The sequence below is a fragment of the Bos mutus genome, chromosome 2 (genome assembly GCF_027580195.1).
Source record: "Bos mutus isolate GX-2022 chromosome 2, NWIPB_WYAK_1.1, whole genome shotgun sequence".
NCBI classification, from domain to species: Eukaryota; Metazoa; Chordata; class Mammalia; order Artiodactyla; family Bovidae; genus Bos; species Bos mutus.
Genome location: NC_091618.1, coordinates 113,277,142 through 113,284,617, shown reverse-complemented (window position 1 = coordinate 113,284,617; position 7,476 = coordinate 113,277,142). Strand labels below are relative to the sequence as shown.

The following is a 7,476-nucleotide window of genomic DNA, read 5'->3' as shown; positions in this document are numbered from 1 at the left end:
TCCTGACGGGCTCTTTCATATCATCCAGGTCTCAGCTGTAAGGTTACTTCCTCAGAAAAGTCCTCCCTGATCACACAATTCCCCCAGCCCAAATTATCTTTCAAGAGTAACCATCACTATGGGAAATCATCTTTTTTGTTTGTGCTTAGTCGCTCAGTCGTGTCCGACTCTTTGTGACCCCACGGACTGCAGTCCACCAGGTTCCTCTGTCCATGGAGATTCTCCAGTCAAGAATACTGGAGTGGGTTGCCATGCTCTCCTCCAGGGGATCTTCCCAACCCAGCGATTGAACCCAGGTCTCCCACATTGCAGGTGGATTCTTTACAGTCTGAGCCACCAGAGAAGCCCAAGAATACTGGAATGGGTAGCCTATTCCTTGTCCAGGGAATCTTCTCACCCCAGGAATAGAACCAGGGTCTCCTGCATTGCAGGCTGATTCTTTAGCAGCTGAGCCATCTTTGTTTTTTATCTGCACTGCCAGACCCCCACTCAGCAGAGTGAAAATGAAATTTGGGCAGTAACATATTATTCCCAGAGTCTGCATCAGATTCTGATGTGGGGAAGCACTCAACACATATTTACTGAATGTATAAGTGTTACATAGAAGGAAGCATGTTCTTGGCAGAAAGTGGTGCATCAATACTACCCTGATGGTCCAGTGGTTAAGACTCTGTGCTTCCTCTGCAGGGGGTGGAAGTTCGATCCCTGGTCAGGGAAGTTCTGCATGCTGAGTGGTGTGGCCAAAAATAAACAAAAGAAAACAAAAATAAGAGGGGTGAAAAAGAGGCCTGCAGCTTCTAAAAAAGAGAAAGGAAGTGCTGCGTAAAGCATTTTGACTCTTCTTCCCTCCGTGCCAGTGTGTGGCATCAGGTCCTGCCTGTGTGCTCTACTTCTGAGAAATGCATCGTGCTGTCTCTGCCCCGCTCCAAACCCCCAGATACCCTGTATCTACCTCCCTGCTGCCAGACTTCCCTGAAACACAGGTCTCCAGCTCTGCATCCTCCTCCCTTGCTCGCACTCACCCCCGACTCACGGGACAGCCAACCTCCTCATGAGTCCTCCTTGCCATCTGGGGGCTGAATTGAAGTGTCTTTCCCGTAGCACCTGCAGGCCCTACTTTTTCAGTCAACAGGTCTAGCTCTCTCATTAGCGGAGCCCAAGCGTGACAGTGTAGGCAGTGAAGTCCCTGGAGAAGACATAAATGCCTGCCTCTGAGGTGCACGGGGCTTCTGAAGTCCGCAGGGTGTGGAGGGTGTGAGGAGGGGCAGGGCAACAGCCAGAGGGAACTTTCTGAGGATGTCTCTCTCCCGCAGGGCAGGCCTGAGGCCCCTAGACAGCTCTTGGGGAGCCGGTGTGCAAAGATGCTGGAGCTGGCCTTCCACAAATCAGGCAAGCCCTGGGAAGGCCTGGAATGGAGTTGCACCAAGGTGATGAGATGGCCTTGCCCCCACCTGTTTTGCAGCTGTGGAGAGCCATCCAAGGGTAAGCAGCTGGTTGTGTACTACTTAAGAAGAGAGAAGGCAAACCGGGTGAGACCGGAGATCTCAGCTTTGGTGATGAAACAAGCATTGACCACTGCTGATGATGTGGGCCTGATCTCCATGCACAGATGTTGCCAGGTGTGGCTGGGCAGGGGTTAGCAAGTGACTACTTGCTCCTTAGAAGAACCCACACTGGAACCGGGGTGGGAAAACTTTAGGTAAGCTGTTCAGGTAACAACGTTTAGAGACCTTTCCTATGAAAGACACTGTATTTCCTGTGAGTTATTGCCATTAAGAATATTTATTTTTAATATCAGATGTCTAAATTCATCTGCTCCCTACAGATCATTTCATCTTAGACTGTGCTATCTCAGCAGAAAATATGCTTTCCCCAAATGTGTCAGTTCTATTTTTAAAAAGGTTCAGTGACCTATTTCTGTAATTCTCATAGACACTGAAAGAACAGCAGAGTCTATTTAGGCTCAGCTCTGTGTCACTGAGAGTTACTCCTGCCCAGGTGTGGCCTACAGAGGTGCCATCTTGCTTTGAAATAAAGACGCATAAATAAACGAGAGGAGTATTGTCAGTGTGAGGTCATGGGAGTGTAAACACACCCGCATACACACACTTCTCCATTTTTGAACAATGTCATGGTGACTGTGGTCCAACTTTAGCCAAACTTTAATTAGGAGATTGCTTAAGAGTCAACCATTTCCTGGACAAAGAACTTGAAAGACAATTTACAAAAGAGGAACTATTAATATATGGAAAAATGTATTCATCGACTAATATATGGAAAAATGTATTCATCGACTAATATATGGAAAAATGGTTAGCTCTTCTAGTCATCAAGGAAATGAAAATTCTCTATAATGCTGCTTTCCAAAACTAACCTATGGTGTGAGACGTCAGGATAGCAATTACCCTTGGGTGGGGTGGAGGAGGGTGAACAGGTGAAATGCAGGGGCTTCTGGGGTCTGGAAATGTTCAGTTTCATGATGAGGGTGCTGGTTACTTGGGGGTGTTCACTTTGTGACCATTTACTCATGATTTGTATACTTCTGTGTATGTATGATAAACCACACAATAAGGTTTACGAAAAAAAAAAAGTCCTATTAAGCTGGCAGCAAAAACCCCTCCCTTTTTTTTTTTTTTTAGTGATAGTAGCCATGCAGTTGAAGTCATCAAGAAGCTGGAATTTTCACATATTGCTAGAGGCAATGTACATGAATACAGCCTTCTCTGGGGAACAATTCAGCAATATGGATTTGAACTCTTAGAAATACTCCTATTTGTTAACTCAATAGTTCCACTTCTGAGACTCTATCTTAAGAAACAATCCTAAATGTCAAAAAACAAAAAACAAAAAAAAAACGGTTTAAAGTGCAATCTCATTGAAAGTAACCAAAAATGTACAAGCAAAACATTGAAAGCAATTATAAGTGGTTGACTATAGGGCAACAGTTAAGAAACTTTTGATAAATCCCATGATGACATTTTCTGGACATGTTACAGTAAGCTGAAGTGAATAGTGAGAGAAGGGAACACAATGCAATATGTAGGAAAAGCAGAATGTGAGGTAGTAGGCACAGCAATTACAACTACACCAAAAAAAAAAAAAAAAGGGAAACAACTCTACACAGAGAAAATCACCAGAAGATGAAAAAAAAAAAGAGCAATGCTTGTGGTTTGGTTAACAGGTTTACGTGGGATATAATTTTTTTAGTGTACTTTCCCATGTTATCTAGTTTTATTGAATGAGCCTGTATTACTTTGGTAAAGGAGGGAATGCTCTAAAGTCAGTCTTGTGCCTTCCACTCCTTTCAGAAGGCGCTGTCCTCTATTTCTCCCGGGTCCCTACACACCAGCCAGTCTGTGTGTAGGAGTCTAATGTCACCATCCTGGGTGGAATGGAACCAGCATTGAAAGCTGGCCCCTCTGGGGGAGAACATGAACCAACCGTCCTCTCCATCCTGAATGATGTGGGCTTGGCTCTGATGACCCAGTGAATTCTCTAAGCCCCGGTTTATCACCAGGGCCACAAAAGTGCCAAGGCCCTACTTAAACACTTGAAATCCAGAGGTTTGGGGGGTGGGGAAAGCAGGAGCTCAAAAATATGAGAAGAAAAGTACAAAATTGAAATGTACAGACATTTATTGCAGTGGTTACAAAATGTAAATTATGTCAGCTTCTTTCATTGTTACCTCTGATTTCATAAAAATGTCATTAAATTGGAGATCCATTTGTAGGTTAAATTTTTCTCATGTTCAGGTTTCTGACATTCATGACCTTTGAGAGAAATTCATAGCTAGTATATATTAAATTATTTTTTTGGTAGCTATATAATTTTTAAAAGCAAAGTGATAAATCTCTCTGAAACAGCAATGTAATTGTTTCCTGTGGGATAGACGTGTATTTGAATGCCTAATTACTAGACCACCAGGGAAGTCCAGTAGTTAGAAGTCCATGCTTCCACTACAGGAGGCACTGGTTCAATCCCTGGTGGGGGGACTAAGAGCCTTCATGCCTCAGGGTGTGGCTAAAATAATAATAATAATAGTATTAATAAGCCTGTTCTAAGGTAGGACAGGGTCTCCACAGGTGAGAGTATCTGGGTCTTGGAGGTCTCCTTGTTTCTTGCCTCAGTTAATAAGCAGTTGATTAAGAGGCCTCCCACCGCACTTTGCCCTTCTGCTACTGCTAAGTCGCTTCAGTCGTGTCTGACTCTGTGCGACCCCATAGACGGCAGCCCACCAGGCTCCCCCGTCCCTGGGATTCTCCAGGCAAGAACACTGGAGTAGGGTACCATTTCTTTTTCCAATGCATGAAAGTGAAAAGTGAAAGTGAAGTCGCTCAGTCGTGTCTGACTCTGTGCGACCCCATGGACTGCAGCCCTCCAGGCCCCTCCGTCCATGGGACTCTCCAGGCAAGAGTACTGGAGTGGGTTGCCATTGCCTTCTGCCCTTCTACTAGATGAAAATGTATGCAAGTCTGTCCCTGCTGAATATGCCGTCTTGAAAGAAGCCAGCCCTGACCCCTGAGGCTAGGTAGGCCCCCTCCTGCCCTCACTCCTAAATCCTGTGCTTCTTTTTATCAAACCTCTTTGAATTGTAATTATCTGCCCATGGCCCCCGGGGGATCCCTGTAAGTAGGGACCGCTTTGTAAAGATCTTTCTTAACCTTGTTAATTCTCCCAAGAGTTGGGGATTAAATGAAAGAATGACAGGATGGGAGAGACAGCATGGGGTGGAAAAGACAGACAGGATTTGGAGGAGGCAGGTGTGGTGGGGGTTAGGAGTTGAGGGCAGCCAGAGACAGGGTTGGGTTGAGCAGACTGTGCGACCTCTGGGTAAATACAGGTGCTGGGTGTATGTGGATACTTTAGTCTGGAGGGCGGGGGAGAGGCTGGGATAGAGAACCAGATGGGGCCACCAGTATAAATTGGTGAGGGGCAGGGACTGGAGCCGCTGCAGTGGTTGTGCAGAGGCCACGTAGGAAGTGCAGGCAGAGAGCCTGGGAGGCCTCAGCACTCATGGGGTGGGAGAAAACACGATAAAGAGAGCAGGATCTGTGAGGTCTGAGTGGTTCCAGCAGAAAGAGGAAGAAAGCTGTACCAGGAGGCTTGAACCTTGGGTGAGAGGCCAGTAAGAGACCTGAGCACTCAAGTGGGTTGACTGTGTGCCTGGCCCTGATTTGTGCTTTGCGTGGATCATCTCAGGTGAGCTGCAGATCAGTGTTAGGATAAACCTGTGTTTATAGATGAGTGAATTGAGGCACAGATGGGCTAAGCTGCCCAAAGATGTAGGGGAAGGAAGTGAAGACTCAGGGACTCTACTCCAGACTCCATCCCAACGAGAGAGAGATAACCTCCAAGTGCAAGTGAGGCTGGAAGAGTGTCCCCAGGGATGGTATTAGAGAGCCTCAGGCCAGTGTCTGTGATGAGGGCCCTGGCCAAACTGCAGGGGAACTGGTGAGTCAGCAATCAGTCAAGGAGACAGTGAGTGACTGTTTAATGAAGTACAGGGGTGCTTGCAATTTCACGAATGTATTTGATATCAAGAAATAATTGCCAGTTTATACTTTTACAATTTTAATTTCTTTTAAAAATCATCTTAGCTGGTTTGGGGTAGCCTGCAGGGTTTGAGAGCTTCTTCTGCTGCCAAAAACATGGAGACTTTGCCCTATATCCCACGCGTAGTGCTCTGATGTCCCAAACTGGGCTGAAGAAGCGGCCCGGGTGGCTGACCTGACGGTGTGCACTCTGCTGGTGGCGTCTTATTCTCATCATCGGAGGAATGACTGATGATGTCACTGTGGAACCTCCCAGTGTCGGATCCATGACTGATGATCGTGGCCTTGGAGGCCTGCAGTTTTCTTGGCCTACAGAGCAAATGGACAGTATAGTATGAAGGACCGCAGCCAGCTTCCTGTTTACAATGGGAGGCTTAGGTTTCATAATCCTGGGCTGATCCAATGCAGCAGACATTCCAAAACTCAATAGATTTCTTGTTCTGTTCATTGGATTTTTGTTCTATAGAGTTTTTTCATGGTTAGGGTATTCATGAGAATGAAACTGCCAGGCTATCTGAATGTTAACATGCCTTCTGAGAAAAAAATCAGTGGATAATGGATTTGCTCCTGTTAATAAAGTTTTAAAGGCTGTATCAATCCTCTAACATGAAATGTGGGAAAGAATGAAAAGCAGCAGAAAAAGAAGCATCTGTGAAAAGATAGGAAGCATATAAAGCTCAGACTAGAAAGCCTTCTGCATATGGAAGAGAGAAGCTTATCACAGTATTTTTTTCCCTGCTGACCTATATGACATACATTAATGATGTGAAGTGACATGATCTTAGTTTTTTGCTTCTTAAAGAAAATATACTCCATTTCTACAACTAGATGATTAAATAAAACAATCTTTTTTACAACCCTCTTAACATGTTTTGGAGATGATGTTTCTAATTTTCAGAAATTAATGTGAAATCAGGAAGCAAGATCCCATATACTGAGAACCGTGGATGGCTGGTCAACTTTACCTATGGTGCTTACTTAACCTTTAAAAAGTGTGTGATAGTACATCATTTCAGACATATGTTTAAAACTGTTTCCTCCGTAGTAAGAAAGGAGCAGAAACTATTTTTTCTAATTAAAAAAACTACCTTTGGGTCTTCCCTTGTGGTGCAGTGGCTAAGACTCCACACTCCCAATGCAGGGGACCGGGTTTCAATCCCTGGTTGAGGAACTGAATCCTATATGCCACAACTGCCCAAAATGCCTCAAGTAAAAGAGCCCACATGCCACAACTAAAGACCCAGCACAGCCAAATAAATAAGTAAATTTAATTTAATGGGCAAAAGTTTAAAGAAAAATTCTTTGAACATAGCAATGAAAACTGAAGCACCTCTCCATTGCTTTGCTATCTTCCTCCTTAATGCAGAGCTGGCCATAACTAACACTGCAGGCCTTTCTGTTCAATATTTGACATTATGGATTTTCTTACGTTTCCTTTGTCCATAGACGCTTTTCTAGAGCTCTATCGCCTGCAGGGCCACCTGGAAAGTGAAGAGGAAGGAGGGACCCTCCATCCATCCAGGAGAATGGCTCTGCCGGCACCCCAGATGTGCCCACCGCCCAGAACTCTCCCCTCTGGTGTCTGTCGCTGCTATGTGCCTCTCTCTTCCACCAACACTGAGACCTACTGTGATCACCCTGTAATACGGCAGCCAGCCCCCTGCTCTCCAACGTCAGGGGCTCCTGTCTCCCTTTCCCTGCTCTATTTTCTTCCTTTTTTCCCCCATAGCAACTGTCAGCTACTAAGTAATACTACTTACTTACTACTTATGCCTTATCTTTAGGGTTTACTGCACATTTCCCCCTGACTGTGCAAGCCTTGAAAGCAGACATATTTACCTGTGTTGTTCTCTTATTCCAGGTGCTTGGAGCAATTGTGGGCAACCAGTACACCCTCCACTCATATTTTTGGAATAAAAAAAGG

General features: G+C 45.1%; 1 pseudogene; it reads left to right on the top strand.

Annotated features, from left to right (window-relative positions):
• The first annotated feature begins 5,648 nt into the window (after nt 1-5,648).
• Nucleotides 5,649-6,108, top strand: LOC102272418 (oligosaccharyltransferase complex subunit OSTC pseudogene; annotated as a pseudogene).
• Nucleotides 6,109-7,476: the final 1,368 nt, after the last annotated feature.